Consider the following 24,425-nt stretch of genomic DNA (forward strand, 5'->3'; position numbering starts at 1 on the left):
AGCTAAAATGAAGTTTCGCCGCTGTCGAGTCAGTTTGGCGAGATCGCTTTGCATATAACTGGAAGAATCATTCTTAGAGCTGACTTGCGATGGACAGTAGGCTGCCATGACAATGATAGGGCTGACAGGAGTAGGAACCTCGACACCAACTGCTTCGATAATTTCTAGGTTGAAGCTGAGCAGCAGCTTGAAGCAGATGTTCCTCCTCAATGCGATAGATACGCCACCACCCGTCGTGAGGGCTCAATCGAGCCAAACAACTCGCAAATCGGGGAGATAAATGTTGACGTCGGATTCAAGATGCGTCTCGGTGATGATGGCGATGTCGATATTCCGCTCGTTGATGAAATTGGCGAGTTCGATGATTTTGCTCTTGAGCGGGCAAGCGTTCCTATGTGATAGCGGGAAAGTTTTGTTCGTTGCTCATGGGGACCTTTCTGCGACCGGGTTGGTTGTTGGTCGAGGCTCTTTTGCGGATCTCTATAAATTCCGCCCGCTTTGGGCAGGTTCGACAGGTAGCCTTATGTCCAGCTCCACAATTCGCACAGACTGGGTCGGCGGTTTCCATTAGTTGGCAGGCGTCAGGTGCGTGCGTTTGGCCGCATTTGATGAAGCGGTAGGCCATATGGCAATTTTTAGTTCCGTGTCCAAACATTGGGCAGTTAGAGCATTGAGTGACGTCACGATGCACTGGTTTGTAGCGCTCCCAGGCTACGATGATATGAAAAAGTGCTCGGATGGACTGGACTGCGGTTCCCAACGCGAACACAGAAACTTCATTCTGTGCCGAACACGCATCAGTATAGGACGTGTTTGGTGATCGCTCCGATAGAATATAAAACAAAAGACGCGCGAGCAAGTGTTGGCATTGTTTGCCTGGTCGAGTGAAGGTTCAAGGTCGCCCGCCTTTGTGCAACTGTTTCGCATCGTGGCTGTTTGCTGGTGCGTAAGCCGATTTGGCTGCTAAGTGATTTGTGCTACAGCAGTGGACGAGAATCTCAACACAAAGGAGGAAAAAGAAGAAGCCAACAGTTGACAGCGAGTTGTGTCGCTGTGCTGAGTGATCACACACCCGGCTCGCTGCTGGTGGCTGTTTGGAGCTGCTGTATTGGTGCTGCTGGCTGTAACGGCTGCAGCTTCGACCGTTCGGACAACCAACCCTGCTGAAAGGAGAAGTAAAGAGGTACGTGTTCTGTCGGCGCTAGTGCGCTAGATTTAGCGCGATGGATGTAGATCCCTCGCCTCCCGTGCCACCATCCCCGAACCCCTCCGACCCTGTCCCTCCTGCCGACCCTTCCTCTGTTAATTCTCCAGTCCCCCCTCGCCCCAGGCTTTACCCGGACGGATCTCAGGGCAGCTTTACTGTTTTCTTTCGGCCAAAAGCAGGACCGAAATCGAAACCGTTAAACATCCTGCAGATTTCGAAAGACCTGACGGAGGGGTACAAGGCCATGACCGAAATCTCCAAGGTCAGACCCAACAAGCTCCGTGTCGTGGTCAGCGACCTGGAACAGGCCAACGCTATTGCTCGCTCCGAGCTTTTCACACGCGAGTATCGCGTTTATATACCCACACGAGACGTGGAGATCGACGGTGTCATAACCGATTCGAGTCTGTCGGTCGAGTGTTTGGCAAGCGGTTTTGGCTGCTTCAAAAATGCTTTGTGTCACGACGTAAAAGTAAAGATCATAGATTGCAAGCAATTGCGGTCTGTGTCTCTTGTCAACGGCACAAAAGTGTACACTCCGTCAGACTCGTTTCGTGTTACGTTTGCCGGATCTGCTCTCCCTAGCCACGTCTCGATCGATCGGGTTCGTCTGCCTGTGCGATTGTATGTACCCCGTGTTATGAATTGCACCAATTGCAAGCAGCTAGGCCACACAGCCGTCTACTGCTGCAATAAGGTACGATGTAGCAAGTGTGGAGAAACTCATGCGGACGATTCTTGCAGTGTAAATGCTGAAAAATGTATTCACTGCGGGGAAAATCAGCATGAGCTCTCCACATGCCCGGTGTACATGCAGCGCAGAGATAAAATCAAGCGGTCACTTGAGGAGCGTTCAAAGCGATCTTACGCTGAGATGCTGAAGAAGACCGTGACCACTTCTACCATAACATCGAACCCCTTTGATCTGTTGTCCTCTGATGAAACCGATTCTGACGATTCACCAGCGGGAACAACTTATGCCAATCCTGGGGCGTCTAGAAAGAGGAAAAATATTTCCTCTCCTAAACGTCCCCGAAAAGGTCCTAAGATTTCCCAAAGTGAAATTAAAGTTACAAACAAACCAAACAGTGCTGCGGAAAAACCGAAGCAAACTCCTCCTGGGCTTGCAAATTTAAAGTCCCAGAAGGAGTTCCCAGCACTGCCAGGAACATCTAAAACCCCAGTTGTTCCTTTTGCACTCCCAGTTCATGAAACAAACTCTGGATTAGTGAAATTTTCTGACATTGTGGACTGGATTTTTGAAACTTTCAATGTACCCGATCCAATCAAAATTTTTCTTACAGCATTCCTCCCAACAGTTAGATCATTTTTGAAGCAGTTGACTGCCCAATGGCCCCTCCTTGCAGCGATTGTATCCTTCGATGCCTAATTCATCCGCGTATACGAAGGATTTTATCTCTGTCTTACAGTGGAATTGTAGAAGTATTTTACCAAAAATGGATTCATTTAAAGTTTTAATAAATAGAAACAAATGCGATGCATTTTCCCTTTGTGAAACTTGGCTTACTTCAAATATTGATCTCAACTTCCATGATTTTAATATTATTCGTCTTGATCGAGACACCCCATATGGAGGAGTACTTTTAGGGATTAAAAAGTGCTATTCTTTCTATCGTATTAACCTCCCCTCGATTCCAGGCATCGAAGTTGTCGCATGTCAAATGACAATACAAGGTAAAGAGCTTTGTATTGCCTCAATATATATTCCTCCCAGGGCACAGGTTGGGCAACGGTTGCTCTTCGATTTAATAGAACTTCTTCCCTCGCCACGTTTGATTTTGGGAGACTTCAACTCTCATGGTGTGGCTTGGGGTTCTCCCTACAATGATAACCGCTCCTCTTTAATCTATAACCTTTGCGATGACTTCGACATGACTATTTTGAACAACGGTGAAATGACACGTATCCCGAAACCTCCAGCGCGCCCAAGCGCTTTGGATCTATCCTTATGTTCGACGTCGCTACGGTTGGATTGCACATGGAAGGTAATCCTCGATCCTCACGGTAGCGACCATCTGCCTATTCTTATTTCAATTTCTAACGGTTCAACTCGCATGCGACCAATTGACATTCCGTATGACCTCACACGGAATGTCGATTGGAAGTTATACGAGGAAATGATTTCAAAAACGGTCGATTCGATTCAACATCATCCACCGCTTGAAGAATACAACCTCCTTGCGGGCTTGATTCTCGACGCCGCGTTGCAAGCCCAAACGAAGAAATATCCCGGCGTAACGATCAAAGAGCGGCCTCCAACTCCGTGGTGGGACAAAGAGTGCTCCGATGTCTACACGCAAAGATCCGACGCGTTTCTGGCCTTCCAAAAGGGAGGTATACCCGACGACTATATACGGTATTCGGAGCTTAATACCAAGCTTAAAAGCCTGGCTAAAGCAAAGAAACGCGGATATTGGCGTCGGTTCGTGAACGAGACGTCGAGGGAGACATCGATGAGCACTCTTTGGAACACAGCCCGAAGAATGCGGAATCGCGTAACGGTCAACGAAAGCGAGGAGTCTTCAAGTCGGTGGATATTTGATTTTGCCAGGAAAGTATGTCCGGACTCTGTTCCTGAGCAAAACATTGTTCGTGATGCGTCTCCGGGCCACGACGCGATAGAATCACCTTTTACGATGGCAGAATTTTCAGTTGCCCTCCTGTCCTGTAACAATAACGCGCCTGGGTTAGATAGAATCAAATTCAACTTGTTGAAGAATCTACCCGGCAATGCCAAGAGGCGCTTGTTGAACTTGTTCAATAAGTTCCTGGAGCAAAACATTGTACCGCAGGATTGGAGGCAAGTGAAGGTGATCGCCATCCAAAACCAGGGAAACCAGCTTCTGATCACAACTCTTATAGGCCGATTGCAATGCTATCATGTATCAGGAAATTGATGGAAAAAATGATACTCCGTCGTTTAGACCAGTGGGTCGAATCAAATGGTCTACTATCAGATACTCAATTTGGCTTCCGCCGTGCCAAAGGGACGAATGATTGTCTTGCGTTGCTTTCAACAGATATTCAGCTGGCGTATGCTCGCAAAGAACAAATGGCGTCTGCGTTCTTGGACATTAAGGGGGCTTTTGATTCCGTTTCTATTGACATTCTTTCGGGTAAACTTCACCGACAAGGATTTTCTCCAATTTTGAACAATTTTTTGCACAATTTGCTGTCCGAAAAGCACATGCATTTTACGCACGGCGATTTGGCAACTTTTCGCATTAGCTACATGGGTCTTCCCCAGGGCTCATGTTTAAGCCCCCTTCTTTACAACTTTTATGTAAATGACATCGAAGAATGTCTGGCAAATTCATGCACGATAAGACAACTTGCAGACGACAGTGTAATCTCTGTTACAGGAGCCAAAGCTGCCGATTTGCAAGGACCATTGCAAGATACCTTGGACAATTTGTCTGCTTGGGCTTTACAGCTAGGTATCGAATTCTCTCCGGTGAAGACTGAGATAGTAGTTTTTTCTAGGAAGCATGAACCTGCTCAGCTTCAAACACAATTAATGGGTAAAACGATTTCTCAGGTTTTGGTACACAAATATCTTGGTGTCTGGTTCGACTCTAAAGGCACCTGGGGTTGTCACGTTAGGTATCTGATGAAAAAATGTCAACAAAGAGTGAATTTTCTTCGTACAATAACCGGAAAATGGTGGGGAGCCCACCCAGGAGACCTTATAAGGCTTTACCAAACAACGATATTGTCTGTCATTGAGTACGGGTGTTTCTGCTTCCGCTCCGCAGCAAACACACATTTGATCAAACTGGAGCGAATACAATATCGTTGTTTGCGTATCGCCTTGGGTTGCATGCAGTCGACCCATACGATGAGTTTGGAGGTCTTAGCTGGAGTACTACCATTGAAAAACCGCTTCTGGAGCCTGTCTTCTCGCATTCTTATCAAATGTGAGGTCTTGAACCGTCCTGTGATTGAAAATTTTGAAAGGTTAATCGAACCAATTTCTCAAACCCGTTTTATGACATTGTATTTCAATCACATGTCCCAAAATATTAACCCTTCTTCGAATATTCCAAATCGTGTCGACTTATCAAATACTTCTGATTCTACTGTGTTTTTCGATATATCCATGATAGAAGAAACTCGTGGAATCCCGGATCATTTACGCGTGCAGCAGATCCCCAATTTTTTTTCCAATAAATATCGAAACATCAACTGCGACAATATGTTCTACACTGACGGATCACTTCTTGATGGGTCCACTGGCTTCGGTATTTTCAATAACAATTTAACCGTCTCCCATAAGCTTGATAATCCTGCTTCTGTTTACGTCGCAGAATTGGCTGCAATTCAGTAAACCCTAGGGATTATCGAAAAAATGCCCACGGACCATTATTTCATCTTTACGGACAGTCTCAGTTCCATTGAGGCTCTCCGATCGATGAAAGATGTTAAGCACTCTCCGTATTTCCTGGGGAAAATACGGGAACATCTGAGTGCTTTATCCGAAAAATCTACTCAGATTACCTTAGCGTGGGTCCCTTCTCACTGCTCGATACCGGGTAATGAGAAAGCGGACTCTTTGGCTAAGGTGGGCGCAACAAACGGTGGAATTTATGAAAGACCAATTGCCTTTAATGAATTTTTCTCATTTGTACGTCAGAATACGATCATCAGTTGGCAAAATGCTTGGACCAGAGGGGAACTGGGAAGGTGGTTACATTCCATAATCCCCAAGGTGTCGACGAACCCGTGGTTCAAGGGGTTGGATGTAGGTCAGGATTTCATTTGCGTGATGTCCCGGCTTATGTCCAATCACTATAGATTCGACGCGCATCTCCGTCGTGTTGGGCTCGGGGAAAGTGGTATCTGTGCCTGTGGTGAAGGTTATCACGACATAGAGCACGTTGTTTGGTCATGCCCTGTACACCGTGACGCCAGGTCTAGATTAATAGCTTCCCTGCAGGCCGAAAGTAGGCAGCCGGCTGTTCCTGTTCGTGATGTCTTGGCGAGCCGTGACCTATCCTACATGTCCCTTATATACGTTTTCCTGAAATCCATCCACGCCCCAGTTTAATCCTATTCCCTTCCGCCTACATCCAACCAAACGACAAGAACACGTTAAGACCCCGGATCCGGAAACAGCAACTAGACCCACACGATACTCTCAGGTCCCGAGGGAGAAAACCCAATATGCCAGTCCGTAATATCTTGGCGCAGCAGCGGAACATGTGCTTACCTATGACAATGAAAACCATAATACAGTAAACCAGTGCTTTTAATGCAAAATATTATAGCTTTAAGTTACATTTAGTTTCAGCTCGTAGTCGGCAGCGAGGATAAAAAATTTGCTTTTAGTTATTAAGATACTTTAGAAAGTAAGCTACCAGATATAATTGGCGCCGTTAAACATTAAATTGTATTTGTGCCGTGTCAAATAAATTATAGATGAACAAAAAAAAAAAAACACAGAAACTTGCGAACGAACGTACAAAGCGAACGGAGCGAAAATAAACGACTGTACTGCTCAACACGCTAGCAGAGAATTACTGGCCCAATGCACTGAACAAAGTTCTTTTATATGCTTGCGCTAGCGCGCGAACGTTTCTGATTGGCTCCCGCATTCATTCTCTGTTTTGACGTCACGGAAATAGGGGTGTACAGTAATAATGTAAAGTGATATATATTTGAATAACAAAACATAATGTCAGTGCCTATAACTATTATATTTATTATTTACATTTTGTTCTCTGACATTTTATGAATATTTTTCTCTTATCTGCTGCAATTAGCATAACTAATTTGTTAAATAGATTGTTTCCTGATCAGAATCTCAGAAAGGTAACTAATCTTTTTTTTTTTTTGTATAATACCCAATAGTTGAAGATATACTCCAGCTCAGTCTTCCGCAAAACATGCCCACATGTGCACGCTGGTAAAAAACCTACGTTTTTTGTTGAACGAGCGCGTGATTACCATCGTAGTTCACCGTTTCCTACTAGCATGCCCGAATATGAGATACACATAAACATGTTGAGATGACATGCGGTCTGAACACGATGTTCGAAAATTTGTGCACATAGGTTTTAAAATTTGTAAAACAGAACGGTGCCTGTCGGTGCTAAATTGGCAGGTGCTTTTTTTTCGTTGCATCGTACGTCTCGCCTGGTATCAAGCCATCGGACTGTAAGGAAATCACAGTGTACTATGTCTTCACTGTTTTGGCACACGTGATACGTTAGCATGTGGCTGAAGATTCTGTTCCAGTTGCATCGACAAAAGCCGCCAAAAATATCCTTTGCATTGAAGACAAAGAACGATGGAAGGTGATTTTGAGATGATCGGCGTGCGACCAGACCGAACCAAGCGCCATTTTTTCAACCCATTCCCGGCGGGTGATGCCACATGGCATTACCTGACATTCAAACTTTGATTTGAGTTTAACAATTAAACTTGAAAATTTGCACGAAGAAACTATTCAGTATGGTTAGAGAACAGATTGTTCTGTAAATTGCAATCCAATTTGTGTCAATTGTGCATATAGCAAATTGAGGTATTAACCCTGGCGGAAATCAAAATTTAAATCATTGGAACAGTTCATAATGATATAATAACATAAATTCTCAGTAGCAGCTTTCAGAAAACATAGGTACGGAGTGGTTAAACCTTGAACGCTTTACTTGAAATAATGTTTTTGGTTGTTGTGGGTTTTCTATATGCTAACCTCATCATAAAAAGGCTTTTCCCAAAACTGAAGAAAATTGGCCACAAATCTACTTAAACCACTTCTGTGTATTTTCCTTCCTTCTTCATCCCGTCCCGCTCTAATCTCCTATGCTTTTCATTCCTTGTAAACTTTTGTCGCCGGGCATTTCGCGCTCCGTGCGACCCCACGTTGCTTAATCTAGCTCACTTGACTGCCATCCGGTCTTCGCGGCGTCCGTCCAGCAACACCAGTCCGCCTCCGCTCCCAGCTACCAATCCTCAAGCCGCTCCAGTCCTTCCCGTGCCGACTTGCACGTTTCCGAACAGTCCGTTCGAATCCGACGCCGCCGAAATTCGGAACACCGCACCACAGCACAAAAACAGGAAAAAAGAGCCCTGTGCACAAATCACCATGTGAGTACAGGTGTTTTCTCATCCATTTATGATTTTTGTTACCTCTCTGGAGGGCCTTTCTTGGTTTTCTCTCTTTAATGCCTCAGCGGGATTTTGTCCGTTGTTGGCTTGATCGTTCGCCGGCTCTTCTGCAACGAGGACGATGGCTTCAATATGGCGTGGCTATGTGAGGTTACAATTTTTCTTACCAAGAAGTAACTCCGTCCGCGGTTGACTCGCGATGTGCACCCGACGACTTCTCACACAAAAAGAAATTCTCGATCGAGTTGACTGTCTCTCGTTTGACAGTTCGTTTTATTCCTCATAAGCCGTGCTGCCTGTTTCCTGTCATTTTTCAGCAGCGTCGCTTTGGTTAGAGATTGGCGAACTGTCGGTGGCTATCAAATTTCAACTGCTTCAAAGTAGTGTGGTTTCTGGTGGCATATTGCGTGTGCCTTCAACTACTGCGACTCCATTGCTCTGCCTCATGTGTACGGTACTTATATTTATTCTAACTGTAACACAACATTACCGCCAAGGTGAATTTCTCATAAATCGGCGAAAGCACGATTTATGAGAAATTGAAACATCGTTACCGTTAAGGAGTGGACCGGAGACATCGACCGATTGGGGTCCTTGAAGAATTTTCAAGACCATGATAGTAAACTCTCGCTAGCATAAGAATTTACTGTGACTAAACTAAACAAACATAACCCAAAACTGCAACAATAACGTCAGCAAATCCTGGTTAAAGATTTCGATCAACGCCAACTAAGGTTTGGGTAGTTGTCTCCGGTTAAGTCCTTAAGCCCCCACTTCACGAAACTTGCGTTTGCGGCGGCAAAACATTCAGAAAACTCTTAACCTATTGGTTTTGCTAAATAGGCTAGAATTGAACGCAAAACATTAAACTTAAACAAAATAGGACTGAAACATTGTGATAGTTTTTTATGGCTTGTATATAGATAACAGCTGCGCTTGGAAAAAGGGGTATTTAATCCCTTGATCACCATGCGCCCAGAGCTAAGGTTTTACCGCGCCTTAGATTCGCGTTACTTTGGAATGAAAAGTTTCATGACGACCCCTACCACAACTGTATCTGACCCGCAATTACTGGTCTTGCAAATTTGCCGTTGGATCTTACACACTGTATGGCACCAATCCAGGCGTAAAACTCTTTCCGTCTTGCGTGTTTTTGCTAGTGCTTTTGTAGCTGGTGTTGCTCATAGCTTGTGTGGTTCCAGTTTCTCCCGATCTGGTAACGGCTGGCCTGTGAGGACCCTAACTGATGGTCTGCCCGGTGTGAGCTGATCCAATTCCGCAGTGTGCGATTTCTCTCGCTTCGTGAACGGCAGGCGTGACGTCGCTTTGTGGTCGAGGACGACGGATTGCTCGATAATGTTGGCGCTTTGCTTCGTCAAAATTGAGACTTTTTTTTTTTTGCTCAAACTAATTTTGCTTCGCGCCGATCTGCTGTGCGTTTTCGTTGTCTTGCTCTGCTCCGTCGTGTTACCTCTGCTTCCACTTTTCCGGTTTCTCTCGTTCCGCTGCGTCCTTCTGCAAAGCTCGTAAGTCGTTTTTTTTCTCTATGATAACGGTTCGCCTGTGCTATGATGTTGCCGGTTTCTAATTTGTCGATTAATTTCACTCCTATTGTTTCCTGTTTCGTTGATAGTGGCCGTAAGCTTCCACTCTCCGTCGCCACGGTTCGACCGCCGATCTCGAGGTTTCCGCTCCTCCTATCCAGGAACTTGTTAGAGTGTTGCGAACCTCCCTGCGAACCGTTTCCAGCCCGACAGGGTACGATTTCTCCCGAATCGCGAACGGCAAGCGGTTATGCGTTACCACTTTTGTTTCCTCTGCTTATTTCGGGTGCGTCAGTTACTTATTTTCAGCGCGTTCTGGGGATCTGCTTCGGCGAGGATGGTCCGATTTACGCTGTCCAGGTGGAGAGGTAGTTTTAAAATGTTGTTGCTCATCACACCTGGCGCTCGCGGTTTTTCCCGGTTGTTACGCGGTATTTTGGTAGCAAGTTGCTTTTTTGTTGACAGGTCTAGCCTGTGGACATAGCTTGAACAACTGCCCTTAGTCTGCTTTGACGTCCTTTGCGTGGTACCTGCCCTTTTTGCCAGTAGCCACGTCTTCTAGCAGATACAAGTTGCAGCCTATGACATCTCTCACGATGGCTGGGACGAATTTTGGCTCTAGTTTTTGGTTCACGTGGTTTACCTTCGACGACAGTCCAAACGACCTTCTCCAAACCACGTCTCCAATCTTAAACGAGGTTGTTCGTTTTCGCATATTGTATCGCTGCCTCATCTTTTCGTGATTTCCCCTCATTCGTTGCAGGACGAACTCGTGTATCCGTCGTATCGTTGACAGACGCATCTCCTGTGCCACTTTCGGATCCTCCGCCGTGTTCAGTAGCCGTTGCGTATACAGGTCCGTTTGTAGCAGCAAATCTCTACCGAAGTTTGCGTAGTGCGGGCTTACCTCGTGTTTGGCCAGTAGCCTCGTGTTTGGCACTGTTGATCGCTGCCGTGATTGCCGGAATGTTCTGATTCCACTCTTTATGATCTCCATCCAATAGCGACCGAATACATGTAATCAACACTCGATTGACGCGCTCGGCGTTGTTCACCATCGGGCAGTAATAGGCTGTTCTCATGTGGTCGATTTTGTGGCGAAGCAACAGCGATTTGAAGATCTGCGACTGGAACTGCTTTTCGTTATCTGACAGAACAATGCATGGCCGCGAGAACTTAAGAAATACCTCCTGTTCAAGAAACTCCACCATCTTTGACGAGTCTGCGCTGCGCATCGGATGTGCGATGACGTACTTGGTGACCCAGTCTACAATAACGAGTATTACTGTGTTGCCGCGTTTGGAACGAGTCAGCGGACCCACAAAATCCATCGAGATGGGTTCCCAGGGGAGTTTTGCCGGTTTCAGTTTTCCCATCTGCGGCATCATTTTCGTGTTCGCTGCCTTGCTTGCCTTGCATATTCCGCATTTTCGCACGTACTTGCTGACATCTTCTCGCAGGTTCGGCCAGTGAAAATAAGATTGTACCTTCCCCCAAGTCTTCTGGAAACCGAGATGTGCTGCGGTTGGTGAGTCGTGGAATCTCTTGATGACCTCTTCCCGTTCTTCTTGCGGAACTACCTTCTTCCACCTATGGGTTGTCAGTCCCGATCCATCTCTGCAAAGGCAATTCTTATACGGTTCGTTATTCGTGATTCGAAAGTCTGGGAAACTGTCCGCCTTCTCGAGTACACGCTCTCGTAAGGTTCTATACCAAGGATCTTTGATTTGGTCCACCGTGAGTGCTACGCTCGCCACGATCCTGGAAAGCGCATCAGGGACTACGTTTACGCTTCCTTTTCGGTATTTTATTTCGAAGTCAAACGCATTTAACCTGAGCAGCCAACGACTCATGAGCGCTGTTGGGTTTTTCATAGACTTCAAAAAGCTCAGTGCTGCATGGTCGCAATATACGGTGAAGTGAACTCCTTCGATGTAGCCACGAAACTTCTCAACTGCTCGAATTACTGTCAAGCACTCTCGTTCCGTTACGGAGTATTTCCGCTCCGCCGATGACAACTTTTGTGAAAAGTAGCAGATCGGGTGTTCCTCGCCATCAGTCTCCTGTGTCAACACAGCTCCTATCGCTACGTCACTCGCGTCACATGCGATCGCGAACGGTTTTGTGTAATCCGGCATTGCCAACACCGGTGTCGACACCAACGCTGCTTTCAGCCTTAAGAAAGCGTCTTCCGCGGATGGAGTCCATTTGAACCTGGTCTTCAATTTGGTTAGCACCGTTATCGGCGCAGCGATGTATGAGAAATCCGCAATGAATCGCCTATACCAATTGCAAAGTCCGAGGAATCTCTGAACCTCTTTTCTATTTGTGGGGATCGGAAACTTCACAATGCTCTCCACTTTCTCTTCGTCGGTCTTCCAGCCGCTCTCATTCAGAACATACCCTAGAAACTTAATTTCTCGCCGACAAAACTTGGACTTCTCTGCCGAAATAGTCAGATTTGCTCGCTGCAGTCTTTTTGCTACTTCTTCCAGCGTTTTAATGTGCTCTGCAAACGTACTTGAGCAGATGATTATATCATCCAAGTAGTGAAACACCTGTGGCTCCATATCAGCGAAAAGCTTGGTCATAAGACGCGCTAATGCTTGGCTGGCGGTGCACAGCTCAAACGGCACTACCTTGAACTGAAAGTGTCCTCTGGATGGTACGGTAAATGCGGTCAATGGTCTTGACGCTTTCTGCAAGGGTAACTGCCAGAACGCGTCCTTCAGGTCGATCGATGAGATGTATGGGCAGCCTCCTAAGTTGTTCAGTATTGCGGATATTTGTGGAATCAGATACCCTTCGTTTACCATCACAGAATTCAGATGGCGCGCGTCCAAGCAAACTCGGTACTTTCCCGTCTTCTTTTTTGTTGCAACCAACGGGTTGTTCCATGGCGAAAACATGGCCTCTTCTATAACATCAAGAGCGATCATGCAATCAATTTCGCGGTTCACTTCTTCTAGAACGAGTATCCCTTTCGTCCACATCTGTAGCAGAACAAAATGGCCTGCGGCTTCGGACAGTCCATGAAACGATGACCCTCTTCATCACAGTTCCAACAAATCAACGTCAGTTGCCGATGATCCATTGTCGGCTCCCTTCTCTCGAACTGCGCTTGTCGGTCTTGTGATGTCCGCGCTTGTTGAAACTGATACTTGCGCTGAACTTGAAACTTGTAACTGAAACTTGTGATACTTGCGCATGCGCTGGCTGTCTTGCGGGTGGTTTTTGAGCCGATGCCCATTGTTTCGATCGTGTTTGCTGATTGCTGTGTGCCCAATCAACCTCGCTTTGCGCGTGTTCCGGTCTAGGACCTCTCGCTGTAAGAAACGCCTTCATCGCGCTTACTTGCTCCACCAATTGATCTAACTCGAATTGCCAATCCTCACTGTCGTCTACTTGAAGCGTTTCATCCGTCTCTGATGCGACTCGCCTGCCTTCGGCTGCGGCTTGTATGTCCTCTTCTTGTGTTACCGCATGTACCCTACCTAACCGAGGATACTGAAGAGAAGGTTCTGCAGGTCTTTGCGGAGCTGCTGGAGTTGCGAAATTGGGTTCCAGTAACGCGTTATGCGGAATTGGCGTACGGCGCTGCCTGCTATGTAGCATTTTCGTCTCGTCGTAGCTCGTACATACTTCGAGTAGTTCCCTCAGTGTGCGTGCTCTTGCGGCGGCAGTGATCACGGCGTAGTCCTCCCTCATGTTCTTTTTCACGATAAATAACTTTTCATCCTCTTGCATTGGTGGTGAAACAAATCGGAACAAGGCCGATATATCCCGATAAAACTTGGCGAACGGCTCATTCACTCCTTGATAACGAAAACTTGCTTCTAGACGCAAAATGTGTGCGTACTGACTTGGCAGAAACTCTTTTCGTACTTCATGATTAAACGCCTCCCACGAGCCTAGCAAACCTTGCACCATAGCTCGCGCGTACCAGTCCAATGCATCCTCCTGTAGCGAATGTTTGATCGAAGCTAGCAATACCTCGTCACTCATGCCTTCCGATCTCGCGAATGTCTCCACCCTATCCAAGAAAATGTTCAAGGATGTTGTGTCTTTTTCTCCTCTAAACTTGAACGGCCAGTTGTGAATCGCCTTTAGTATACGTCTATCCTCGCCTCTCTCCGCTGTTGGTCTGGCTTCATGCCTCAGCAAATAGCGCAGCATATCATCCCGTAGTTGATCGAATTGATCGCGTACATCGCGACACCTTGAATCGCCCATTGCTGTGGCGGTTTGCGTCTGCTGTCCAAAAATGCGTCTCCCCATGCCAGCCGCAGCGCGTTGTATGCCTGCTGCTTCATCACGTTGTTGTTGCTCTCTAGTCGCTATCTCCCCGTTGGTTTGCGGTTGCCAAACGCTGGATGCATTAATACTTTGATGGGGTGTAACGTGTCCCTCCGACTGCACTCCGCCCTGACTGCCCCGATATCCCGAGACGTCGTGTGTTGGCAATCCTCTACCTCGGCCTCGACCTGCAACCACCGGTGAACTAGCTGCTGGCAACGTTGTTCTTCCGCTAAAATTATGCTCTTCATTCGTGGCATCTCCACCAACTGCTCCTGCTTACTCTGCTGTTATTCGTGACACTAGTTGACTCACTGGATTGGTTAATACACTTTTCACTTCACTATGAAGCTCGTTTACGAGCAACCGAGTAGACTTGACCGCTTTTGAAAGAAAACCCGGTGGCTTTACAATGGCCAATCGATTTTTGTAGTGTGTAAGACGCGATAGAAGCACTGTAAGTGCATGAATGTCATGATTATTGTTTGCATGTTGAATTTCATTTTGTATTGTCGCAACCGCCAATTGGCAAACTTCAAAGTTGACGGTCGGACTCATGATGTGCGTGGACTCCGATCGACTAATATTTTTTGCAAGATCATCTTGCACCGCGTTGTTCAATCGCTGAACTTTGAGTCGGTGCGTCATTGGTCCTAAGTTGACCATGTGGCGTAGCGCCAATTCGTAAGTTATCTCCTCATCTGTAAGATGAGTATAATCCATTTTAGTGGATTTTTTATCGGGTATTACAAACCAAAATGTGTTAAATAATCTTATAAAACAAACCGTAACTATCACAAAACGAAAATTTCAAAAATAATTCACTTAACGGTAACCAAATAAATAAATCAAATGTGGATCTTTCAGTTGGGCGCCAATGTTGTGGGTTTTCTATATGCTAACCTCATCATAAAAAGGCTTTTCCCAAAACTGAAGAAAATTGGCCATAAATCTACTTAAACAACTTCTGTGTATTTTCCTTCCTTCTTCATCCCGTCCCGCTCTAATCTCCTATGCTTTTCATTCCCTGTCAACTTTTGTCGCCGGGCATTTCGCGCTCCGTGCGACCCCACGTTGCTTAATCTAGCTCACTTGACTGCCATCCGGTTTTCGCGGCGTCCGTCTAGCAACACCAGTCCGCCACCGCTCCCAGCTACCAATCCTCAAGCCGCTCTAGTCCTTCCCGTGCCGACTTGCACGTTTCCGAACAGTCCGTTCGAATCCGACGCCGCCGAAATTCGGAACACCGCACCACAGCACAAAAACAGGTAAAAGAAACAGGAAAAAAGAGCCCTGTGCACAAATCACCATGTGAGTACAGGTGTTTTCTCATACCTTACCTTACCAATCAGACGAGAGCCGTGGTGGCTCGTGCTGTATCAAGAATTTGTCGCCATGTTGCTCGGTTTTGGGCTGTGTTTCGCCTGTTCCCCAGGCGTCTCATCACCCGCAAGTCTCCTTCGATCTGGTCGAGCCATCGTGCACGCTGCGCCCCTCTATTTCTGGTGCCGGCAGGGTTGCTGAAGAGAAGTGATTTCACAGGGTTGCCGTCCGGCATCCTTACGACATGACCGGCCTACCGCAACCTATTAACTTTCGCCAGGTGTGCAATGGGATTCTCTCCAAGCAGCGCGTGCAGTTCGTGGTTCATGCGCCGTCGCCATTCTCCGTCGTCCGTCTGTACTCCACCGTAGATAGTCCGTAGCACCTTCCGTTCAAAAACTCCAAGAGCATTAAGGTCCTTCGCGAGAAGCGTTGTCGTCTCGATCCCGTAGAGGACTACCGGTCTTATCAGGGTTTTGTACAGCGTCAACTTCGTGCGTCGTCGCACTCGATTCGATCGAAGTGTCTTCCGGAGTAAAAAGTAGGCACGATTTCCTGCCTGGATGCGTCTCTGGATCTCTTTGCTGGTGTTATTGTCGGCGGTCACCAGTGACCCCAAATACACGAACTCATCGACCACCTCAAGCTCATCACCGTCCACAGAGACTTGAGTTGGGAGGCTGATGTTGTTCTCCTTGGAGCCTCTCGCTCGCATGTATTTTGTTTTCAACGCATTTATCCGCAATCCGATCCGTGCAGCTTCGGCTTTCAGTCGGGCGTAAGTTTCCTCCGCCGTCGCAAAGTTACGTGATATGATGTCGAAGTCATCCGCGAAGCCCAGAAGCTGAACAGACCTTGTGAAAATTGTGCCCCTCGTGTTGATGCCCGCCCTCCGAATCACACCCTCAAGGGCGATGTTAAACAGCAAACAGGAAAGTCAATCACCTTGTCTCAACCCTCTGCGCGATTCAAAGGGACTCGAGAGTATCCCCGAAACACGCACGAAGCACATCACTTGCGCCATGGTAGCTCTGATCAATCGAGTCAGTTTATCCGGAAATCCGTTGTCGTGCATGATCTGCCATAGCTGTTCTCGATCGACTGTATCATAGGCCGCCGTGAAGTCAATGAAGATGTGATGTGTGGGCACGTTGTACTCGCGACATTTCTGTAAGATCTGTCGGATTGAGAAGATCTGGTCCGTGGTGGCACGGGCTCCCATGAAACCCGCTTGGTACTGGCCAACGAACCTCCTGGTTAGAGGTGATAGACGGCGGAACAGGATCTGTGAGAGTATTTTGTAGGCGGCATTGATAAGCGAGATGCCGCGGTAGTTGCGGCACTCCAGCTTGTCGCCCTTCTTGTAGATGGGACAGACAACTCCCTCCATCCACTCGTCTGGCAGTTTTTCCTCCTCCCAAATCCTGGAAATGACCCAGTGCAGCACTCTAGCCAGCGCCTCTCTTCCATGTTTCAAGAGCTCGCTCGGCAGTCCGTCTTTGCCTGCGGCTTTATTGTTTTTCAGCTTCCCGAACTCACAAAGGACTTCGTGAATATCGGGAGCTGGTACTTGGTCATCCGCTGCTGGTGCTAGGTCAGTTCCTGCTCCGCTTCTGTTTGCTGTTTCGCCATTCAGGTGTCCATCGAAGTACTCCTTCCACCTGTCGACCACCTCGCTGGCATCCGTGAGAAGGTTCCCATCTGCGTCGTTGCACATGTCGGCTTGCGGCACATAGCCTCTGCGGGACTGGTTTACCTTCTCACAGAATTTCCGCGTTTCACTTGCACGGTATAGCTGCTCCAGCTCCTCATGCTCACGATCCTCTTGCTGGCGGTGTTTTCTCATCCATTTATAATTTTTGTTACCTCTCTGGAGGGCCTTTCTTGGTTTTCTCTCTTTAATGCCTCAGCGGGATTTTGTCCGTTGTTGGCTTGATCGTTCGCCGGCTCTTCTGCAACGAGGACGATGGCTTCAATATGGCGTGGCTATGTGAGGTTACAATTGTTCTTACCAAGAAGTAACTCCGTCCGCGGTTGACTCGCGATGTGCACCCGACGACTTCTCACACAAAAAGAAATTCTCGATCGAGTTGACTGTCTCTCGTTTGACAGTTCGTTTTATTTCTCATAAGCCGTGCTGCCTGTTTCCTGTTATTTTTTAGCAGCGTCGCTTTGGTTAGAGACTGGCGAACTGTCGGTGGCTATCAAATTTCAACTGCTTCAAAGTAGTGTGGTTTCTGGTGGCATATTGCGTGTGCCTTCAACTACTGCGACTTCATTGCTCTGCCTCATGTGTACGGTACTTATATTTATTCTAACTGTAACATGGTTCTTAGTTCGGGTAGGCTCCACGCCGACCTGATGTAAAAGGGAATCGATTCGCTGACAACACCGTCAATCTCAACTACGCGAGCTGGAATGTACACGTGGTACTCCCGCGTGAAGAGCTCACAAACAGCAATCTCGTTTGCTTGCTTGAGGTCGGACACCAAAACACGCAGCCTATTCGGGCGTACTTCGGTAATTTCAGTCACGGCTGTAAACCGTGCCAGATATCTACAGATTTGCATTGTGCTTTTACTTTCTGCCGGAAAAATACAGCCCCAATACCAGCTTTGCCCTCCGGATACTGCTTAAGCCGATGGGTAGCTTCCTGCGGGGCTCCATTTTAACCCTTACTTACCACACCAGTCAGCTCCAGGCCGAAGTGTCCCTTGCTGTTCGAAGAAGTCGTCTCCATTCCATTCGGTCCATGGCTGCAGCTCGCCAGCCATGTCGTCTGCGGAGGCCCCGCAGGTCGTCTTCCACTTGATCGGGCCACCTTGCTCGCTGCGCGCCCCGTCGCCTTGTTCCAGTCGGGTTGTTATCAAGAACCATTTTCACCGGGTTGTCGTCCGACATCCTAACGACATGCCCAGCCCCCCGTAATCTCCCGATTTTCGCCGTTTGAACGATGAGTGGTTCTCCCAGCAGCTGATGCAACTCGTGGTTCATCCGCCTCCGCCATGATCCATCTTCCATCTGCACTCCACCACAGATGGTACGCAACACCTTTCGTTCGAAAACCCCAAGGGCGCGTTGGTCCTCCACGAGCATAGTCCAGGTTTCGTGGCCGTAGAGGACTACCGGTCCGATCAGTGTTTTGTAGATGGTTAACTTCGTGCGGCGGCGGATTTTATTCGAGCGGAGTGTCCTCCGGAGTCCAAAGTAGGCACGATTTCCTGCAATAAGGCGTCGACGAATTCCTCTGCTGGTGTCGTTGTCAGCAGTCACCAGTGAGCCCAGGTACACGAACTCGTCTACCACCTCGATTTCATCACCGCTAATATGAATTCGTGGCGGGAGGTTGACACTGTCTTCTCTGGAACCTCTTCCTCTCATGTACTTGGTCTTCGATGCGTTTATGGCCAGTCCAATTCGTCCGGCTTCAGCCTTCAGTCTGATGTACGTCTCCGTCATCTTTTCAAGGGTTCGTGCTACAATATCAATGTCATCGGCGAAGCCAAAGAGCTGAACAGACCTTCTAAAAATCGTGCCACTCGTGTCGATACCAGCCCTACGTATCACACCTTCCAAAGCGATGTTGAATAGCAATTGCCGTAACACTCTTCGAGATTCGAAGGGACTCGAGAGTGTTCCCGAAACTCGAACTACGCACATCACCCGATCCATCGTCGACATGACCAACCGTGTCAGTTTATCCGGAAAGCCGTAATCGTGCATAATCTGCCACAATGTACCCTCCATCCACTCCTTCGGTACTACCTCCTCCTCCTAAATCTTGACAATAACCCAGTGTAGCGCCTTAGCCAGTGATTCACCACCATGTTTTAACAGCTCGCTGGGGATTTGGTCAGCTCCAGCGGCTTTATTGTTTTTCAGCCGGCCGATCTCCTCTCTAACCTCCTGGAGATCAGGGGCTGGAACTCTGTCGTCATCTTCGCGTACACCGAGATCTACTACCACTCCGTCGTCGTCCTCTGCTACATCGCCATTAAGGAGCTCATCGTACTACTGCTTCCACCTGTCAATCACCTCACACTTGTTCGTGAGAAGGGTGCCGCCCAGGTCCCTGCACGTGTCGGCTTGTGGCACATAGCCTTTGCGGGAACAGTTCAGCTTCTCGTAGAACTTTCGTGTGTCATTCGCACGGTACAGTGCTTCCATCGCCTCGCGATCTCGATCTTCCTCCTGGCGCTTCTTCTTCCGTAAGACCGAGTTTTACCTGTTCCGTGCGCGTCGGTATTGCTCCACGTTCGCCCTCGTTTGGTTTTGCAGCATTTTCGCTCGTGCTGCATTCTTCTCTTCCACTAGCTGTTTGCACTCGTCGTCAAACCAGTCGTTTCTCATGTGGGAGCCATAGTACCAAGCGCCGCTACAGCAGTACTACCTACGGCTGATCGAATGTCCCTCCAGCCATCTTCAAGAGTAGCTGCGCCAAGCTGCTCTTCCGTTGGTAATGCTGCTTCCAGCTGCTGCGCGTACTCCCGTGCAACCTCGGCGTCCCGTAGTTGCCCGATGCTTGGTCGCGGTGGGCGACTTTGACGCGTGTTTCGCACCGTCGAAAGTTTTGAGCGCATGCATACTGCAACAAGGTAATGGTCCGAATCAATATTCGCACTGCGGTAGGTGCGAACGTTGTTGACGTCAGAGAAGAATTTACCATCGATTAGAACGTGGTCGATTTGGTTCTCCACTTGTAAGTCAGGTGATCTCCAGGTGGCTTTGTGGATGTCTTTGCGGGGGAAGAAGGTACTTCTGACTACCATACCGCGGGAGGCTGCAAAGTTCACACATCGTTGGCCGTTATCATTTGATGCGGCGTGCAGGCTATTCGGCCCTATCACCGGTCTGTACATTGCCTCCCGTCCTATCTGAGCGTTCATATCACCGATGACGATCTTAACGTCCCGTTGCGGACAGCTATCATACACCTGCTCCAGCTGCGCATAAAACGCTTCTTTCTCATCGTCGGCTCTTCCTTCGTGTGGGCAGTACACGTTGATGATGCTGTAGTTGAAGAACCGGCCCTTAATTCTCAACTTACACATCCTCGCACTGATCGGCTGCCACCCGATCACGCGTTGGCGCATCCTACCCAGCACTATAAAGCCCGTTCCAAGCTCGTTGGTAGTGCCACAGCTCTGATAAAAGGTAGCCTCTCGATGTCCGCTTTTCCATACCTTCTGTCCCGACCAGCAAAGTTCCTGCAGTGCTACGATTTCGAAGTTACGTGGATTTAGTTCATCATATATGATCCTGTCGCAGCCGTGAAAGCCTAACGATCTGCAGTTCCATGTACCGAGTTTCCAATCGTAGTCCTTATTTCGTCGCCTAGGTCTGTGCCGATTGTTCCGATCCGTATTAACTTCTTCGATATTTGCAACATTTGGTGTTTTTCGGGGCGGCTTGTTGGGCCTTCCCCAACCCCCTGTCTCGCCGGAGGGCCATCGTGTCAGCTCTGATTAGAGTCCCACGCTGACACCAGGACATTGATCAGCCGCTCCTAACATGGAGATCAGACGCTGTTTCGAACCGCACCATCTTGGTGGACAGACGCTCGGGTTGGCGAAGCATTTCCTCTACCGCCGAGATATGGTTACCGCGCCAACGATCGCGTCGCACCTTCTCACTTAGCTATTGTCGGATGACAACATTGCCCAGGCAACGCCAACCAGTTGTGTCCAAGTTTTAACTGGTAGTCTATTGTATCATATGACTCGTGGAGGCGTGAGATAGGAACTTGTGAGGACCGGAGCTAAGTTTGACGCTCCTTCCAAGTTGTCGACTCACCATTTGAAGCCTAACATTTAACCCTCGGAACTTTGTATCCGGGAGGGCTAGGCGGTGGAACGAGCGGGTTTTCATCCCCGCGTTTGTCGTCCATGTTGGACACGTGAGCCACACACGCAGAATGCCAATCAGCAAATAATATTGTAGAAAAAAAACCAAGAAAAAAAACTACTTAGCTTCTGCAGCCGCTCTCTACCACAATCAGCGCACGGGCGATGCCAATCTCCAGTCCTTCACACAAGAGTCCGGTAGCAAAAGCTGCAGCCGTTCCAGCCACACAGCAGTACCAATACAGCCAAACAGCAGTGCGCCGGGTGCTGGATCTCTCACAGTAGCGACACAACGCACAGTCTGTGGCGTACGGTAGTAAAAGGCGATGATGCGTTCCTTCGTCTTCAATATACGACGGTCACGAGCAGCAGTGCACACGCGATACAATGCACGGTGACCTTGAAGACGGATTACTGGTCGGCACATCGAGATCGAAATAAAATTGCGACCGAACACGACGAGAGCACAACTCGGAATGAAACTGAGTGATTGTTACTCATTTTTTACGTATAGTATTACTCAGTTTTGAGTTAAGTAATTACTCATTTTTTGGGTTCCGAATTGCTACTTAATGTAATTTACATATTTATACAAAGTTTCGAAGATAAAATTGAACATACCTGGGTTTGTTGTTTGTTCTGGCTAGAAAGCCCTAGAATATTTTGCAAACGGGAGGTATTTCTAATCTGAAAACTTATTAAAAAACATCAAAAACAAATTCAATCGATGGAGATTAAAAATAACGATTTTAAATGTGGAATTCGTTCTCAATTCACACAAAATAATCATCACAATTAAAAATAAAAAATATTGTTGAACTTAAATTTCGTTTATTCTTCATGTAATTCACCACAAAAATCTCTTTGCAGGTTTTCGTAGAATACTCGTAGAATACTCATTTTTGGTTAGGTATTCTACCAGAGGTATTCTACGTAGAAAACTCGTCGAAAACTACATGAGGTTTTCTACATGACATCCCTGGCAAGAGTGCATTAAAAAGCGAATTTACAAAATTCCTGTTAAGTTTTGGCCGGATTTAGAAAGCTACCACTACAGTTGGGAGGTAGTTCAGTGGTACCGTGACAAAATGGCAAATTTCACCGCACATGATATCAACCCACCTAATTGCTCCCAATTCCACCCAATCGAAAAGTACTGGTAATAAACGAGAGAAAATGAAGGAGACTGGAAAGGCGATGCAAGATGCTGCAGAACGAATTGTAACACATTTATGTATTGTTCCGTGTCAAATAAACGTTATGTAGAAAAAAGAATTGGAGCAGGTGTATGTGCAGAAAATGATGGCGCAAAATCTAAAAAAAGTCGCGATTTTATCCGATGACTGACGGAATCATTTTCTTTTATTTTTCTCTGAAATTAGAATAAAATATCTTCATCTTGAGTCTTGACTACTGAACATGTGTCCTAACACAAACAAACTCCAAGATAGAGCCATCTATTTGTTCCGGATTCTGAATTAAGCAAACTTTAGCAAGCTAGTAATATGTAATTTCCAATGTAACTCAGAATATGTCTGATGAATTTGACAATAATTGGGTATCACCCCCCGACCCCTGGTTGTCACCTCCTCAGATTGCAGTACATTTTTCTTACAACCAATAGGAGAAAATGTACATAAAATTCATGTGTGTCACCTCTTAAGGATGACACGTATGATAATTGGTGATTATTTTCTTGGATATCACCATCTTAGGATGAAACGCATGAACTTATTTTCATGAGTGTGACCCCCTGAGGATGACACCCGGGGCAGATTGGTACACCTTCTTTTCGCGTCCCCGCCACGCTACACCAGTGCAATAGATATTTAATAAAAAACTGTGCAACTGACATACAATGTATCGTGCCATGCCAAATAAACGACATGTAGATAAAAACTAACTGTCAATTTGGAAGTTTTTTCTGGAATGCTATACAATTTAATTCTTCATTTAACTTGAAATATCAATAAATGGCCTTTTTAATTCTCTTTGATTTAAAAGATTCAAATTGCTGTGGATATGTCTATTTATCATGCTCGAACTGTTAAAATGATTTTTTTTCTTATATAAAACATTTTTAGATTATTTTAGACTGCAAAAGCTTCATATTCAATTAAAGTCCATCATTTCATATTCTGTCCAATATAAATGACTATGAATGCAAACTAAAATAGTCACTAATCAGTTATGCAATCAGACGAACCAGCTGGAGGTTGGAAATCAAAGAATCAAAGAGAAAACATAAGGCGGGGGCCTAGTGTGGTTGGTAACGCCTCCGCCAACCACGATCGACGCCTGGGTGCGAATCCCAACGCCGACATAGGTGTCGATGGTTGTGGGGTGGCGTGATCCACTCACAACCAACCCAACGGGTCTAGATTTAATCTTAGTCGACACCGGGAGATTTTCTGAGGCGAAAAATCTCTGGGATCACGCCTTCGATCGCATGAGGAAGTAAAGCCGTTGGCGCCGGTCCGTTAATCAACAGGTCGTAAGTTAGGGTTCTGGGTGGGGTCGCCTCCCGGGCGTCGGTGATTGGCACAACAATAGTGGCGGAACTAGACCGACGGAAAATAAGCGAGAATAAAAAAAGAGAGAACAAACGCATTAATGCACGAACGATATTCTAACAAAACATATTTCAAAAAACGTTTTTATTAAAGCACATTGCGACCTTTTTAACAAAATAGCCATCCCTCTCGTACTATGCGTACACAGATACGAAACGATAATAAATTGTCAAACATAGAAGCTATTGTTTACGCTTTCTGACGAAGAAATGAGTTCTTCCTCGCGCAAACAAACAAACAGTGATAACGCAAAACTATGATGTTAACCTCCAACGCTTAGAGATTCCTGACCAAAAGTGCGGCTGACGCGATTTGTTAGGGAGGACGCATTCAATTTTAATTGTTTCGGCAACATTTCCATATTTCTATTCGCACTTAAAATAATCAGAATTGGCCACTCAAATCCTAACGGTTTCTTCCCCTGCTTGTTTAAAAAAAAAACACTATCCATAAAAACTTCACTGGAAATATATTTTACATTCAGTAATTCTTTCCCTGATACCAAGAA

At 46.9% G+C, this 24,425-nt stretch overlaps 1 protein-coding gene and 1 long non-coding RNA gene across 6 annotated transcripts in view; one reads left to right on the plus strand and one right to left on the minus strand.

The window, feature by feature from the left end:
- The window catches only part of LOC129717858 (acetylcholine receptor subunit alpha-like), a 503,655-nt gene that overhangs the window by 371,659 nt on the left and 107,571 nt on the right, over positions 1-24,425 (plus strand). The gene's annotated exons all lie outside the window — the stretch shown is intronic.
- Positions 6,982-8,663, minus strand: LOC129717859 (uncharacterized). The gene is made up of 3 exons (XR_008726764.1): positions 8,506-8,663; positions 8,360-8,445; positions 6,982-8,299 (listed from the first exon to the last, which is right to left on the minus strand). It is a non-coding gene; the product is annotated as an uncharacterized LOC129717859 (long non-coding RNA).

The sequence above is a fragment of the Wyeomyia smithii genome, chromosome 1 (assembly GCF_029784165.1).
Source record: "Wyeomyia smithii strain HCP4-BCI-WySm-NY-G18 chromosome 1, ASM2978416v1, whole genome shotgun sequence".
NCBI classification, from domain to species: domain Eukaryota; kingdom Metazoa; phylum Arthropoda; class Insecta; order Diptera; family Culicidae; genus Wyeomyia; species Wyeomyia smithii.